General features: G+C 40.3%; 2 protein-coding genes across 3 annotated transcripts in view; both read right to left on the bottom strand.

Moving 5' to 3' along the window:
- Positions 1-15213, bottom strand: part of PLEKHB2 (pleckstrin homology domain containing B2) — a 367257-nt gene that overhangs the window by 137355 nt on the left and 214689 nt on the right. The window lies entirely within an intron of this gene.
- ARHGEF4 (Rho guanine nucleotide exchange factor 4) overlaps positions 1-15213 on the bottom strand; it is a 211258-nt gene that overhangs the window by 79713 nt on the left and 116332 nt on the right. The gene's annotated exons all lie outside the window — the stretch shown is intronic.

The raw sequence follows: 15213 nt of genomic DNA, 5'->3' as shown, positions 1-15213 counted from the left end.
GCCTTTAGCTGCATTTTTCAGTTAAGAGTGGAAAGATGATTGTAATGAAGGAACCATTCTTATTGAAAGGTATGGCGAGCACATTTGATGAGAAGTATATTTCAATTAAAAGATAGTATTCCGTTTTCCAGTTAGCTTTATAGACCAAACAAAGCCACAGGAAGATAGTATGTTGCTGATTCTTATCTACTAGACACCGTGAAATCCATTTTGTTTTTTTTTCAACTGACGATCATATTCCAAGTCTTTATTGCTACCCCTAATTTTGGCACTACCTGTGTTTTTAACAGTGCTTTGAAGACTTGCTGCAAAACCAGTTACAAACACTGAATTCCTGCAATCTTAATTCACATCACGTATCTGTTAATTTTGGTCACTGGTAATGTCAGAATGCTCTGACATATCAATGTTTTACACTTAGCCTCTTTGATTGCAAAATGCAATCAGCAAAGATAGCACATTAACCTAAAATCAGCTATAACACTTTCTTCTCCTTCCAGTTAGCTGTCACAGTCAGGAATAACAAGTAGCTGATCACTGACCTAAGACAGAGAGGTATTTTCTTCTATTCTGAAACATACCACTACAAGGTGTCTGAGACACAAAGACAGAGACTATCGTGTAAAAGACAAACAGAAGAATCTTGTCCCAACCGAAAGCCATTTGATTTGGGAACTCAACCTTTACCTTATTTTGGTGATTGTGTTCAGCACAGCAGGGACCTAACTGCATGTTCCACTACTCCCAGATGGAGCCAAGAATATGTGAGGAGGATAAAGTTCTGAACACATTTTGTACAATCCAACCAAATAACCAAAAATGCAGAAGTTTACACAGCTTGTCCAGTTTCTAAATTTAAAGCAACTCCCTCTGTAATGTACAAACTAGGTCTTGAACTTCTCATGTTCTTGTGCCCTTACGCATCACAGATCACAGTACAGCGGCATATAACAAAAAAAAAATAGTCCTTTCATAGTAAGCAGTTTCTTCCAAGAAGCAGAGGAAAGAGAAATAGTATGTGCCAGCTTAGGCTGTGTTGCTTTTGTACGCAGCAATAAAAATTTGTTCAAAGTAAGAGCCTTGAATTTATAATACAGTTATTGAAATCTTAAAACAATGCATTGGGGTATGTAGTATTTTTGAAAAAGTGTTCAGTTAGTTCAGGTTTTGGGCTACCTGATTTTTTTTTCTTCATTACACAGTTATTTCCTCCCAAATATGCGTTGCATAAAGATTCCCAGTCTCCTCCTTTTTCAGAGCCAAATAGTAAATTAGCTGCCAAGGTGCCAGCTCTTTTTTCTGCAACTGTTGCAGCTAAGTCTGGAGTTCTGTCTGCCATAATATCTGGACAAAAGGAACTGAATAGTTTCCTTCTACTACTGAGAACCAGAATAAGATTTCTCACTGGGTTTCCTCCCTCCATAAATTATGACTGTCTCTAGATCAGCCCACTGGATTTTTCTTTCATTGTTAGTATAATCAAATTCCATAGCACTAAAGAAAAATAGTAGGGCCACACTCAGAAGATAAATCAGTCTCAAAAAGTGAATAAATTTAAGCAAGTATGTCTTAGTTTCTAAAGACAACATTAATAAAATAAAATTAAAAAAACAAGCTGTCACACTGGGTTAGAAGTTAACTCTTTCAGCTTTTTTCATCTCTGATATGGTTTTAGGAATGATAGCCCAATTCTCCCTGTTCTGTATTCCATTTTGGTGTCAAGATAAGATTTTTAGAGATGCTCTACATTCAGTTCCTGAGAAAATAAGTGTATCATTAAATACTCATATTTCTCTGAAAGCAAAACTGTACAGAATCATTCAAAAGTTCAACTGACAACTGTTCAAGAAAAAAAAAAAGGCTTCAAACATTGCTGGTTTTGCATAGACAAAAAACAACACATTTGCAACAAAGGTTCTGGTGCGCATTTAAGAATGACAGAGTGCCCTTCACAAGAACTTTTCAGCTCTCTCTCATCCTACAGCTAAGCCTCGACTGTCCAGCAGATCAAACAAAATAAGAGTATGAACACAAGCAGGTGTTCTTTTGTCTCCCAGAAAACAGATCTGTCTAAAGTATTACTCATATGGCAATGCATACCATATCCTTCTTCAATGAAGAAATTGATTTCACTCCAGACATGAGCTCCACTAAGCAATTAACAGTTCTGTTAATGGTGCTACAAGAAAGGTTACACAAACCAAGGTAGTTTATGAATCCCACCAACCAAGGCCACGCAACACAACCATTGAGAGTTGCAGAACTTCCTTTCTGAACGGACTAAACCCGGTGCAGATCCATCACTACCCAGAGCGCCTGGATTCTTTTGCTCTCCAGATAGCACAGAACTTCTGGAAGCCCATGCATAGAAAATAAAATAGTGTCTCCAATCTCTTTCAGCATCAATGACCAAGACCTCTGCCTGGGTACATACAGTATCTAATACTGCTAAACCACAGATAAGAACACTGAGGCAAATGGGGATTAGAGCCCAGATTTGTACAACTTGATTCCACCCAAGTTCCTAAATCAGACAGCTCAAGGCCTTCATGAACAGCCAGCTGCCAGTAAGTACCAGAAGATTTGCCACGGTAAATGGTTGTCTTTGTGGTTATCTAGTTTAAGAATCGTTTCAATGGATGGCATCCATTCACTGCCTCATGCCTCCAGGGGCAGAGCAATGTTGTCCTTCTGGCAAGTGTTCATACATGAAAACCTAATGAATATCTACTTCCTTGATTTACAAGGGCTAAATGGAAACATTGAGGAAATAACATTAACCACAAGATTAAAAGCCTTCACTATGCAGCCAAAGAAAAGCCCAAGAACAAAAATCAGTATTTTTCAATACTTCGGAAGTCCAGCACATGTGTATGAGACCTATGGGCAGAACTGATTTCCTGAGCTATCAACCTATTTCCTGCTATCACTCCAATAATCCCACATCCACAAATAAATGCTTCATGTTAGAAATGAGTTACGGACTTCATCTGGCATAGAAAAAAAAGTAGCATCAACAGAAATAAAGCACAGTCCTCCTCAGGAACCTAGAGCAATGTATGGTAGCTTCTGTATTTATTGCCACATCAAGCATGAAAACGTATCTGAAATAGTTACCTAACACTCCTTGAATTCCTTTCTGCAAAAGCAATGCCAGAGGTTAAGTTTTTTTCTGCCTGTGAGTCTGTCAGAATTACAACCAGCCTGACAGTGAGTATATCAGTTCCTAACCAGAGGCACCAGATATTACCAGAAAGGTCCACTGACTGAGAGGTATTCCAATCTTAATCACAAAATCCATGCAGTATAGCACAAATCTCATGCTTGCCTTGTTTTGTTGTTACTTTATCCAGTCTCCCAAGCAACAACTATCACAGATCAGAAGTATGATTGTTCTAAATCATAAATTAGCATTAACTGCAAATAACCTGACTGGTCTTCAAGTCTATTTATTACAAAATTCTTCATTGCACGCAGACAAAAACTATGCTAAAGGCATAGCCTAATTAATATTGTAGAATACTTCTCTCTAGCACTAAGTGCTCTACTTGAAATTTTTCTTCTGCATGCTTGCCTCTGTTTTTATATTTCCATTAAAAGCTGCACCTATCACCAACCATTTAACTCGTGCTTATTTGCATTATAATGAGAAGCTGCCCACTGTAAACCATTACTATTTCCTGTTGATTCCACAGCAAGTCTTCACTTCTGCGCACTCAAATGCAGATAATTCATTTCTCTGATACATGTTGCTAATTACTTGTTCACCAAGCAAGTCACCAATTTCAAATGCATCCCCTTGAAGGCCTGTAACAGGAGACCCCTACATCAAACAACTGAATGGATTTTAATTTATGTGTAGTTAATTCAGTCTTTGTAAGGGTAAAACCATTAAAATTAGATTCAAAGTGGGATGTTAAAGACTAGCATGGATTTATACAGTTATACACAAAATTTTATTGCATGGAGAAGAAAGTACACACAGGAAGAAGACAGGCATTCCCAAGTTATGTCTTATGTATCACAACTGTTATTATCTACAGCTATACTCGGCTGCAGAAGGAGGGAAACTAATTTCACAGAATCATCTAGGTTGGAAGAGACCTCTAAGATTTCTTCTTTAATCCATCAATCACAGGATCACCTATCGGAATATGAGGACCTCTGAATGTGAATGACATACCTGATGGAAATAATCACTATTTTAGATTTTAATTTTACGAGTTGATCAGGGCAAGATTCAGTTAGTCAGAGCTAATAGCTCAGACAAAAAAAGCTTTTAATTTTCTATGTCACTTTATACCATGCAACTGTTTTGGAAACTGTTTCATTAAGATATCTTCTTGCCTGCATCAGCACCTCTATGATTCTTTCTTGCAGGAATTGACTTCAGTTCAGAGAAATACAAGAGGAGTAAGACCCATTGGAAAGTGTGATTTTAATTCTAACTAATCAAACCCAAATGATAAGATTGTACTAGGAGCACATGAGATTGACTCAGCAATGGGATGGTGATAGTGGAGAAGTTTTGGGAAGCAAAGACAGGGGCGTGGAGCTGACCACGTTACGGATGACAGGAAGAGGAAATCTGCATGACTGAGAAGAGCTGAAGAATGAACACATCCACAGTGACTGTATGAACCTGTGAATCCACAATAGCCAGACTGGTGACCGACTCTGCAAGCAGAAAAGGTAGGAACACAAATAAGGAAGTAGATCTTATGGATAGTGTAGGGGAGAACATGATGCTGACAGATATCCTGGACACGTTACTTCACAAAAGCTAAAAACAGATATGAGGTCACCTGCCTGAAAGTTTCAAGGATATACCTGAGGAACTAGGCTTTGGTATTGCTATTATAGTCTGCTGCGTATCTGATCTCTCAATCAGAAATACATAATCAGCCACTAAGTCCTATTCCCCTACCAATATCACAAAAGTCATGGGCTCCACAGATCACATCAGTTAATTATTCAGAAGCCAGGTTATTATGGGCAAACAAAACAAGCCAATAAAAGACTTTGCTGTTTTATCCATAACTAGTTGCCTAGGTGAATGTGATTACGAAGTTTTATCTTGATCCTCCTGAAAAGACCTTCCAACCCTTAAATTCTGGCTGATAAAAGTGTTTCTGAGTAACTCAAAGATGCCACCTATCATAACTGCAGCCATCAAACACAAACAGAGAAACTGGATCCACTAAGCAGCGGGATCCACTAAGCAGCGGGGAAGCAATGTCTGTTTGAAACTGGTAAGAGCTGCGATGTGCAATTGAGAAAGTTTTGGCCAGGCTAACTAGCTTGTGTGTCAAATGCTTCACACTGCAAAATAACAGAGTTGGACTTACTGCATTAGCCAAGTTGGCATGCCACAACAGGAACGAGGACATTTTTGCATTTGTCATTTTCTGCTTCTGCACTCTATCAAATTTTCCACTGCAGCGTCAGGAGAGATTTCCATCTGTTTCCACTGAAAGCAGCCAGGTAAGGACAGCAGTTGCATACCTTTATTATGTTTTAAAAGGTCAGCTTGCAAACTGCCTTCACTTTCTACCACAGTCAACATACAGCTCAACAGAACACATCCAAATTCCCAGTGATTTTTTCCAACTTTTCCACTGGGCTATGAAAATAGTGAGCATACTTAAATAATCACTTGGCATTTGCCTCAGAGGTGGTTGCATCAAAAGCAAATAAAGGTTCTACATTACCATTGCAAGATAGACCAAGTTCAACAGATAAATTAACTGAAAGCAATCAACTCTCCCTGTTTCCCTAGATGTTTTTGTTTGTTTGTTTGTTTGATCTGGAAAGATTACTTCGTCAAGTTGTGAGCATCTGCAGAAGATCCTTTGCTCTAAGCAATTGGAAAACATATACAAAAGTCACTTTTTAAAGGAAAATATTTCTTCTCCATGTCTTCCCCAATTTCTAACATGTTAAAACTGCCTGGGAACTTGTTCTGATTAGACTTCATTTCATATTTTGTTCATTCTATTATTCAACCATAACCATACCCTGCAGACAAAAGCCAAAAAAAAAGTTCTTGTCATCTGTGCCCAAGGCAGCAATACAGATGTGCTATCTCTGATCAAGAAAGACATATTCCTAAAAAACAAAGGAGAATTTAATCAGCAATTTATCTAAGAACCCCTGGATTGTATATCCAAAGTGTTGGCCATCTTTCGTTTCATTTGCCAGGACAATCAAGGACTAAGTTTACAGAATATTTTTCATTTTTTGGCTTTATCAAGATAACCACTAAGTTCCAGGTTGCTGTTGATATTCTTATTTGAACACCAGCAATACCATGGGTTTCATAACCCTAAGCTACCAGTATTTACAGTGACCAGTCCATGATAGGTCCCACAGAACCCTTAAGGAAGCAACAGCCTTCTCAGGCAGAACAATGGGCACAGATTTAAGCAGGTAATATATTAAAGCATTCTTCTTTATCATGCAAATTTCTACACAAACTTAAAATCTCATCTGATTCTCTTCATGCACGCACGGACAATAAAATCACCAGGAAACAGGCTATCTGCACCAAAACCTTAAGCAAAACACTAATGCTTTTTCTTTGATTTAAAAAAAAAAAAAAAAAAAAATACACACTTCTCTTTCAGAAATGGGTGCAATGCAAAATATGAAGACTTAAGTTCTGGGAAATTTAATTACTAATACTTTTTACCCAACTAATTATTTTATTATAGATTGCTCATGAGAGAGCAGGTATTACACTAGCTGGGAAATCAATGAATAAACACTCCTGAAATCTGAAAGGATGAAAACTATTAAAACACTTAAAAGTGGTTGGGAACACAGCTGGCATTGGTTTCCATACTAGTCCTGTCCCAAGTTTCTTACAGGGGGTATCTGGAGTGCACAGAACAGTTGTCACACAGGGATAGGAACTACTTTTACTTGCATTCTATCAATCCATAGGGGTCGTCATGATAAGTAAAGATTTTGACACAGAACAAAAAAAGTCTTTTCTTATATTTGCAGTCTGACTGTGATTTGTGGAGTCTGTATCTGGCATATGATGGATACACACCTAACTGCATGCGAAACAACATGGCTTTTACTGAGCATGTACCAGGCCCTGTATGCTTCACTGAGGGGGAAAAAAAGAAATCTGATTAAAACCACTGAAACGTCCTCCTACCACATTCAAGATGCACAGGAAGGGGGAAGAACTCCTCCCACAAATCCAGGCACTAGAGGACAGACCCCTGCAGAGCGCAGTCCTGAAACACAGGATGCAGCTTCTCTCACTGCTTCTAGAGTTTCCTGTCTTTCCTGTCTTCTGATTCTTCGTGTCTTTAAGCTCCCTGAGGAGCTCCCTGTGTATCACAGTATTTTCACAGTATTTCTGTTGATATGAGGCAAATACATCCAGAACTCATTCTTCTATTCCTTCCCCTTCTCACAACTGACCTTCTGTCTTGGGGGAAGTGCAGGGTGACCCGGGAGCTGCAGAAAGCACACTAGGCAAGAAATCTGACTGCCAAAATGAGTAACTTCTACCCTCTAAGTTAGCCTTCATTTATGCTTCAAATATTACTCTTTTCCATGCATAAAGGGAGAAACATCTGACTAATGTCCCTGAAGTTTCCAGCTACAATGTTTAAATGGAGAGCACAAAGAATGAGATAAAAGGGTACTCCCATTTTCAGAATGCTAAGGGCATTCTCTCTTTGTAGGCAAGATCTCATCTAAACTAAAAATACAGGGTAAAAAGACTGAGCAGAGATGTTACTGCTCGAGGTCGCTATTTTTCCTGGGGGGTCCTGTCCAGCATAATGTTCAGTAATGCTCTATGTTAAAGCTCAAATGTTGGATATACCCAACATAATTCTTTCTATATTGGCTCAAAACAACTAATCCAGCAGGTATATGCCTTCCAATTGGAACTAAGAAGCTGAAGAACAAATATTATGAATGCCTGAATCCTTAGAACAGACCTCTTCTTTTCTCGGCCATCTTCCTTCCAATCCCTCTGTACCAAACAGAGCTGCACTGCTATGGATGTGTCAATAGAACCATTTCCATGACAACAGCCTAAGATGTGCCAAATATAGACATTTGACTCCAGCAAACAGAGAGAAAAAAAATGACTAAAGGGCATTTGGCTGCACTGCATTTAGACCCAATTCCTTCCTTACAACCAGGGACAAACACTCTGAGAAGAGTCAATTGCATACCCTTTGAAATACAACTGCTGATAAAAGAAGGTTTGTTTCCCACTCTCAGTTTGAAAGAGCTGAGGCTCATGCACTTGTTCCATTTCACCATCTCTGCTTTGAAGGCAGAAAACTCTGGCAGAAGCAAAGAACTGACTTCTTCAGTCATATTAGAAGGACTTGCCAGATTTTGCCTCCTTCCTGAAGCCAAGCAAGGCTCACACAGCAGTAGGGCCTCCTGCAAAGCACCACAAACAGCATCAGCCATTGAAGAAATCCCAATACAATGCAGGACCTGACCTGAACCACTCCTCACCAGCTGCTATCTTAGCGTAATAATCTGTAAGACAAAACAAGAGCACCTTGCTCTTCTTGCTGTACTGCAGGGACCTAAACAGTAAATGTAACTCCAGCACAACTAGAGCCGCAATGTGTGAATTGCTTGGGCTTTTAACATAAATCCACTTAAAATAGTGAGTGGATACACAGAGATACTGTTCAACACCGACAGTCTTCTAAGACACCCCCGGTCATGTGGCTCTGAGATCCTGGCTCAGCGCTGCATGTGGTGCCAGGAAATTCCAACCTGCATCAGTCGGAGTGCTCACTATGGCCCTAGTAAGGTACTCAGAGCAATGTTTTTGGTCTATGGCCCAGCTCTGTTTTCCTTTTGATTATCTAACAGACAGTGCTTAGCAACTCACACAAGCTTGTCCCTTTGTAGCAGGGGAAACAGAGTAGGAATTAAGTTAAGGTGCCTGCCTGCCACAGGGGAGCACATGAAGCTAGTAATTACCAAAACCCCTTCCCCCTCACCCACCCAGCAGTTTTGTCTACTTCCAGAGTCTCTCCTAAAAACTTGCTGAAGTCTCACTATCTCAGGTGCTTAGACAAGGAGCAAGCAGTTTCAGTCAGTGCTCACAGGTGGAAGCCCTACTTAACTGTTCCTTTAGCAATGCTTTTAATTGCACAAGAACAATGGCTAGATCAATTGTGTACACATCCTTTGTGTCCCACAGACTGGGCAACAAGGGATGACATTCACAACCAAGGGATGCTGTATGTAAGCCGGACTATCCATGGCATTTACTCATAAATACTCATTATAACAAACACACTGGCCTCTAACATAGGTTTCTGGGATTAATCATTCCAGTACTGCAGCAGTAAAACAATATGCTGTTGTGTCCAATGTGGTAGGTCCCTTCTGTGCCATGACTTGCTACTTATTAAGTGCTATAAATAGAGAGGCTCAATGAGTCTCAGTGTATATAGCGTAGAAACCACATACACGGCTTGGTGGGAGAGCACATTGCCTCAGTGCTTTCTGGAGATAATTCAGATAGGCCTTCAGATCTGCATAAACTATTTGTGCAACCAGATCCTTTTCACATGCACACTATGCCTGAGGCCATGATACAGCTAGTATCCTGCATTACTCTAAGTAGAAACAGCACTGACCAGCTGATAGTTCTCCCAATTCCCATTGGTATACTTAGCAAGTGTGGAACTGTGCAGCAGGAGGACACAAAAAACAACAAACACCTCCACCATGCAATTCAAAGGCTTAAAAATTAAACACTAATGTAGAGTTTTAGGTGTCAAATGCTGTCTATACAGATATGTGTCACCAGTGAACCATCAGCTACAAGATCTGCTGCAGTTAAGCAGCTCTGACCTATCTTGTCTTCACAAAGCTTCTTCTCCAACTATACCCTCACCTGATAAACAGGAAGCAAGTCGGGATGCCTCTGGCAACCCAAAGAGTCAGCAAACTGGCCCTCAGAACTGTGGCAGTAAAGATTTGCTTCTGCTTCGTTTTCAGAAAATTTAATCTACCTACCTTCTCTGCCAAAGAAAGCACTTGGCCAGATAAAGCCAATGATATGACACCAGTTGCTCTGCTACACAGATAAGAAGGATGATCATTAAGGTAGTCAAGACCTGAAAAACTCAGCCAGAAGTCAGCTGACAACCAATCCAGTTGAGACTCTAAGGAAAATGTAGACATACTGGAGTGGATCCAGCAAACGGCCACAGAGCTGATTACGGCATCTGACATAGAAGGAGAGGCTGAGCAAGCTGGGATTGTTCAACTTGGAGAAGAAAAGGCTCGGGGGAATCTTCATTGTATAAACATCAAATGGGGTGGTAAGACAACAAAGCCAGACTGCTCAGAGGTGACCACAACTTACTGAAATACTGTTAATTCTGTTTAAACATAAAATTTTACTGTAATGGTGGTCACGGCCTACAAGTTACCAAGAGAGACTACTAAGTTCCCAATTAACTACAGTCCCGAACAACACACTGTAGCTGATCCCACTTAGAAAAGGGTGATTTGACTACAGAGTTGCCTAAACTAGAGAGTTGAGGTGAGGGGAGATCTGCCTTAAAAGCCCTCAGGCTAGACTAGAACTTTCTACAGTACGCAAAGTGTCCAGGAGCATCCTACTGCAAAGGATGCTTCATTTCTCCATGACTCTGGAAACAGGAGTATGATTGAAGACAGTCAGCGTCAGTCAGTTCAGTTAACCTCCCTGCCAATTACAACAGGAAGGAGGTGGAGGGAAGCTTCCATCCCCCACTGCTGCCAGACTGAGGAAAAGGATCAATATTCCACACTGCACAGTGAACCACTCAAGTGAAGGTGATGTGAATAAACCTCTGTCATATGTAAAGGCAGGAAAGTAACTGGGAGAAATTACTTCTGCCCTTATCTGCATACAGCTTGTACTTTGGCAAGATGCACTCAGAAACTCCCGAACTGCCCCTGCTTTGCTTGGCATGAAGGAGAAACTGGGTCACAGTCAGCTGCGAAGTCAAAGCACTGGTGCCACTGCATATTAGTGAGCGGCCTACTAGAAGTGTAAAGCGTAAGAATAGAGAAGTGCTCTGACAAGAGGTCAGAACGATGCTCCTCTTCCCTGTATTGGCACTATGCTCCCACAAAAAACAAACAAACAAACAAACAAAAAAAACAGAAGTCATCCCCATCTTTTATTATTTTTACAGCTGCAAGGTATTTGCAATCAAGTTGCTTTTCTCAAAAACAAGCACTGAGAAAAGGATAGGCAGTGCCTGACTGGAAGCAGAATTGCAGGCTGCAGTCCCTGTCTTTACTTAGGAAAACCCTGTATTTGGCCAGGCAGAGTCTCAGGAACTGACACAGAAGTGCTCATGCTCATTTATATTCATGATTCCAGAGACATCAAGAATTATTTATTTATGTAAGTCATTACTAATTATCTGGCTGCTACTAATTCGTGGATTTTTAAATAATCCTGATCACGTGTCAAGTCACAGCCCTGAAAAGTTGTGACATTTCTTTATTTAATCCTTGGAACTGTAATGTTTTTCCACCAGAAAGCTAAACGCTCCAGACCAGAGCAGTTATCTACAGCAGACCACCACAGGTGGATACCTAAGAGATGCATAAGTTGTCCCACATAGAATAACTTTGGAGAGTTCCTCCAATGCCACAGAGATTATGGTCAAGCAGTACTTGGGGACTAAGTGGAAGTCCCAGATGTCCTATGCATGCTCTTATGTGAGCCAGGAAAAGCAGCACAAACACAGGTGAGCATTATACCACCAACTGTGACCACATATATATAGGATAAAGCTTGACCAAACCCCTGCATTCAGACAATTGAGAGTACCAACATTAAACTAGCATGAAATAGGAATTGTGGTGAAGCTCAGAATAGGCCAAAAGATATTTTGCTCTTTCCAAAGAGAGTAGATGCAATCAACAAGTTTCAGTACAGATGGTTTCTGCATATTTTTAATTTATTCATGCTTTTAAAGCTGATAAGAGTGCCACATTTCAAATCCATCATTTTCAAGATATTAGTAACACTGTCTGATTGTAATAAACTCTCTTAAAAGGTTTACTGTCAAAGCTTCTTTTGGGCATGCAGGGTAGGGTTTTGCCTTGAGCAGCATGTAGAGCAGTGACCTCAAGTTGCCATGCAGCTCTGCTCAGCTCAGGGACTGCTCAGAGTGGCTCTTGCCAGTGCACCATTTAAGCCACATCTTTGTTGCTTCAAATGAAAGCTCCAGAATTGACAATACTTTTTACATTGTGAGATCACACAACAAAATCTGCAGATGAACCACGTAAGCAGGTCCCCCTGCTGCAGGCCTGGAGCTCTATGTGCCTTGTCCTTGGACCACGCTCCTGTCTTCAGCATCCTGCTGTAACTTCTCCCTTGCAACCACTTCACAACCTAAGCTGATGTTAGGCCTGAACGCTGCAGGGGTAAGTTTTTTACATGACCTCTGAAGTGACCACTTCTGAACAGAGTGCAAAGCAGGGCTGGACTCCATGCTTACTTCCATGAGCCTTACAGCTGCAGTGCACTCCAGTGCAAGAGAATGTAATGGTAAGTTAGCTTAAAGACATGAACAGAAGTCGCACAACAGAAGCAGCTCCAGCAGTCTTGGGGTGGCACCTGTTCCATGGATTAGACTCAGTCTTACTGCTACAGCTTTTATTCCCATATAGTGTTTTTTTTGTTTGTTTTTTTGTTTTTAATTCAGTAATCACATACAGACAGTTCTACCTCCTCTAAACTTGTTTATGCCATGATTTTTCCCAAAATCACTGAAAAAAACTCAATTACGCTTCCAAGAACAGGGAGCTATGTCCAATTAGTGCACGTGCAATCTATGTAATCTTTTCTTTTTGAAGCAATCTATGAGCTACACTTTCTAAATGCCAAGTACGTCTTTCTGCATGTGCATTTGAGTAGTGATCTTGGTTCATACTTAGCTGAGGGCTTTTAATACCTGGCATGGAAAGCTTAAACAGCTTAATCCTTCCTGCCCATTTAAACTAATCATTTTGTGCTAATACTAGGCTTCCTATCACATCTTTTGCCTACGTCTGCAAGGACAGACTTTAATAAGAATGTGATCGAAGGCAGCTAACTAGTAGCAAGCTATGGCCCCATCAGCTCACACCCAAACTAATGTCTTGCTTCATGCACATGCGCACTGCCTTTACCTGCAGTTTTGGTGGCAATTGCACAGCCACCTAACGTAGCCGGTATTCATGCTTACAAAGACAGCTTTGGGACTGCACAGCAGAACAGCAGCACCCCGTGCAGCCTAGTGCACCCAGCTTGTTCCTGGTATTTTTAGGCAACCTAGGGAACCAGTAGGTTGGTTTTAACAAACCTCAGACTACAAAGGATTTTGAGATGAGGCAGGACTGTAATTAGAAATCTCCATGGATAGTCACTGACCCTCAGAAGACCATTATGTTTCTCTAATCCTTCAAAAATACTTATGATACAGAGGAATTGGAGGATAGGATGTTAGTGGGGAATAAGCTTAGTTGGACATAAGTTTAACAAGTTAAAGGGTATGCCCCTGTGGCAAAGTACAGAAATTACTGTTAATTATTATTGCTTATTTTAACGACTAAGCAATATTAGTAAAAATGCCAGAAGTAGGTCCAGATGGGCCAGCATATGCAACAGTTACTCCAAGCCTCTGCATGTCCACCCAAAGGTATGAGAAAGGAGGGTCAGGGAGGCTTCACAGTACCACCTCGTTCCCCTTTGGACCAGTTGAGTTTCCCGATGCAAAATGCTGGTAGTCCCCAGATTAGGTGGCATTGAACTGTTTCAATTCTACCTGACAAAACAGGAGCAACTTGGATGAACCTGAAATCAAGTGCTGATCTGAAGGGCTACTTTAAATGCAACTGAGTCTTTGAGGAAATACAGCCTTAGAAGATGCCACATTCCTTAGAAAGTGCAGCATTACTCACAGTCCAAACATTCTTCCTAGGAGATGTTTTGAAAGCAGGCAAGCAAAAAAATTTTTTATCTTTAAATCAAGGTGATGATGTACGGCAATGGAAGCCTCACTGGAACATGATGAGAATAAGCATTTACTCCTTTTAATGCAAAATAAAAATATCTCATTAAAAATTCATTAAAAAATTCATTACAAATGAATCCGCACAGAGAGAAAAATCAGAGTCAATTTAGCATGGATTGTTGTTTTTAGGATTGTTGTATTTGTTTTTTTTTTAAAATCATTAATGAATTGTTCAGAAGATGAGTGGAAGTTGTTCTGGCAGATGACACAGGAAATATATTGGGTGGAGTGGAACACATAGGACATGCTACAATGCAAGCAATGAATCCAGCTGAAGTCTCTGAGCTTACAATTTACCAAATCAAGGGTGAAACATAACATCAGCATCCTATAGTGCATGCTTTGAAGCACTTTTTTTTTTTTTGTCTTCAGAAGCATTCTGAAACACTTTGAACCTCAAATCAATCTCCTGTTGTGTGACCTCTTTAACTCCTGCTGGCTAGGTGACCCTGGAGAAAGAAGGGTCAGTGAAATAATGCACTGCAGTCCATGAACACAGTTGCAGACCTCAGTACCAAAAAGGCAGAGCTAGGGCAAGAAAAAGGAAAAATAAAGAGTTCAAAATAAAACCTGTTGCCAAACATGAAAGATGCAAACTATTTGCCACAGCTCTATTACTGGCACCTTCATAAGCCACAATAATGCAATGACTTCAAAATACTGTTTTGTTGCCTTTTTTTTTTTTTTAGGTCTAAATGAAAATAAGTTCCTACTCCATGTTTTCGTATTGTTTCGAGGCTACATTCCCAAGACAAGTAGATGAGCATTTCAGTATATAGAAACTGTGCAGTGGTGCACTGAAGTGTAGTCTGTACAATTGATACATATTCACAAATACACAGAAGATCTCTTTGGGAAATTACATCAACCTAGTTTACCAAGTGGCAACCCCTGTTTTAGTCCTTCTCATCTTAGACAAGCAAAAGAATACACAGAGTATTAATGAGGTCAGGGTTGGATTAGCAACAAAGGAACTGGAAAAGCAGAGACCTACTCACAAGCTAGATTCTGGAAATATGCTAAAGGAAACGAACTTTTCAGTAGAGCTGTAAAACAGTGGTGAATGAGATATAGGCAGCATGAGCCTGGGATATGTCTTGCCTAGGAAACCGGGGTTAGAGTGCCCGTAGTG

Source organism: Anas acuta, chromosome 9 (genome assembly GCF_963932015.1).
Source record: "Anas acuta chromosome 9, bAnaAcu1.1, whole genome shotgun sequence".
NCBI lineage: Eukaryota > Metazoa > Chordata > Aves > Anseriformes > Anatidae > Anas > Anas acuta.
Note: the sequence above shows the minus strand (reverse complement) of the source record. Positions and strands in the feature narration are given on the sequence as shown.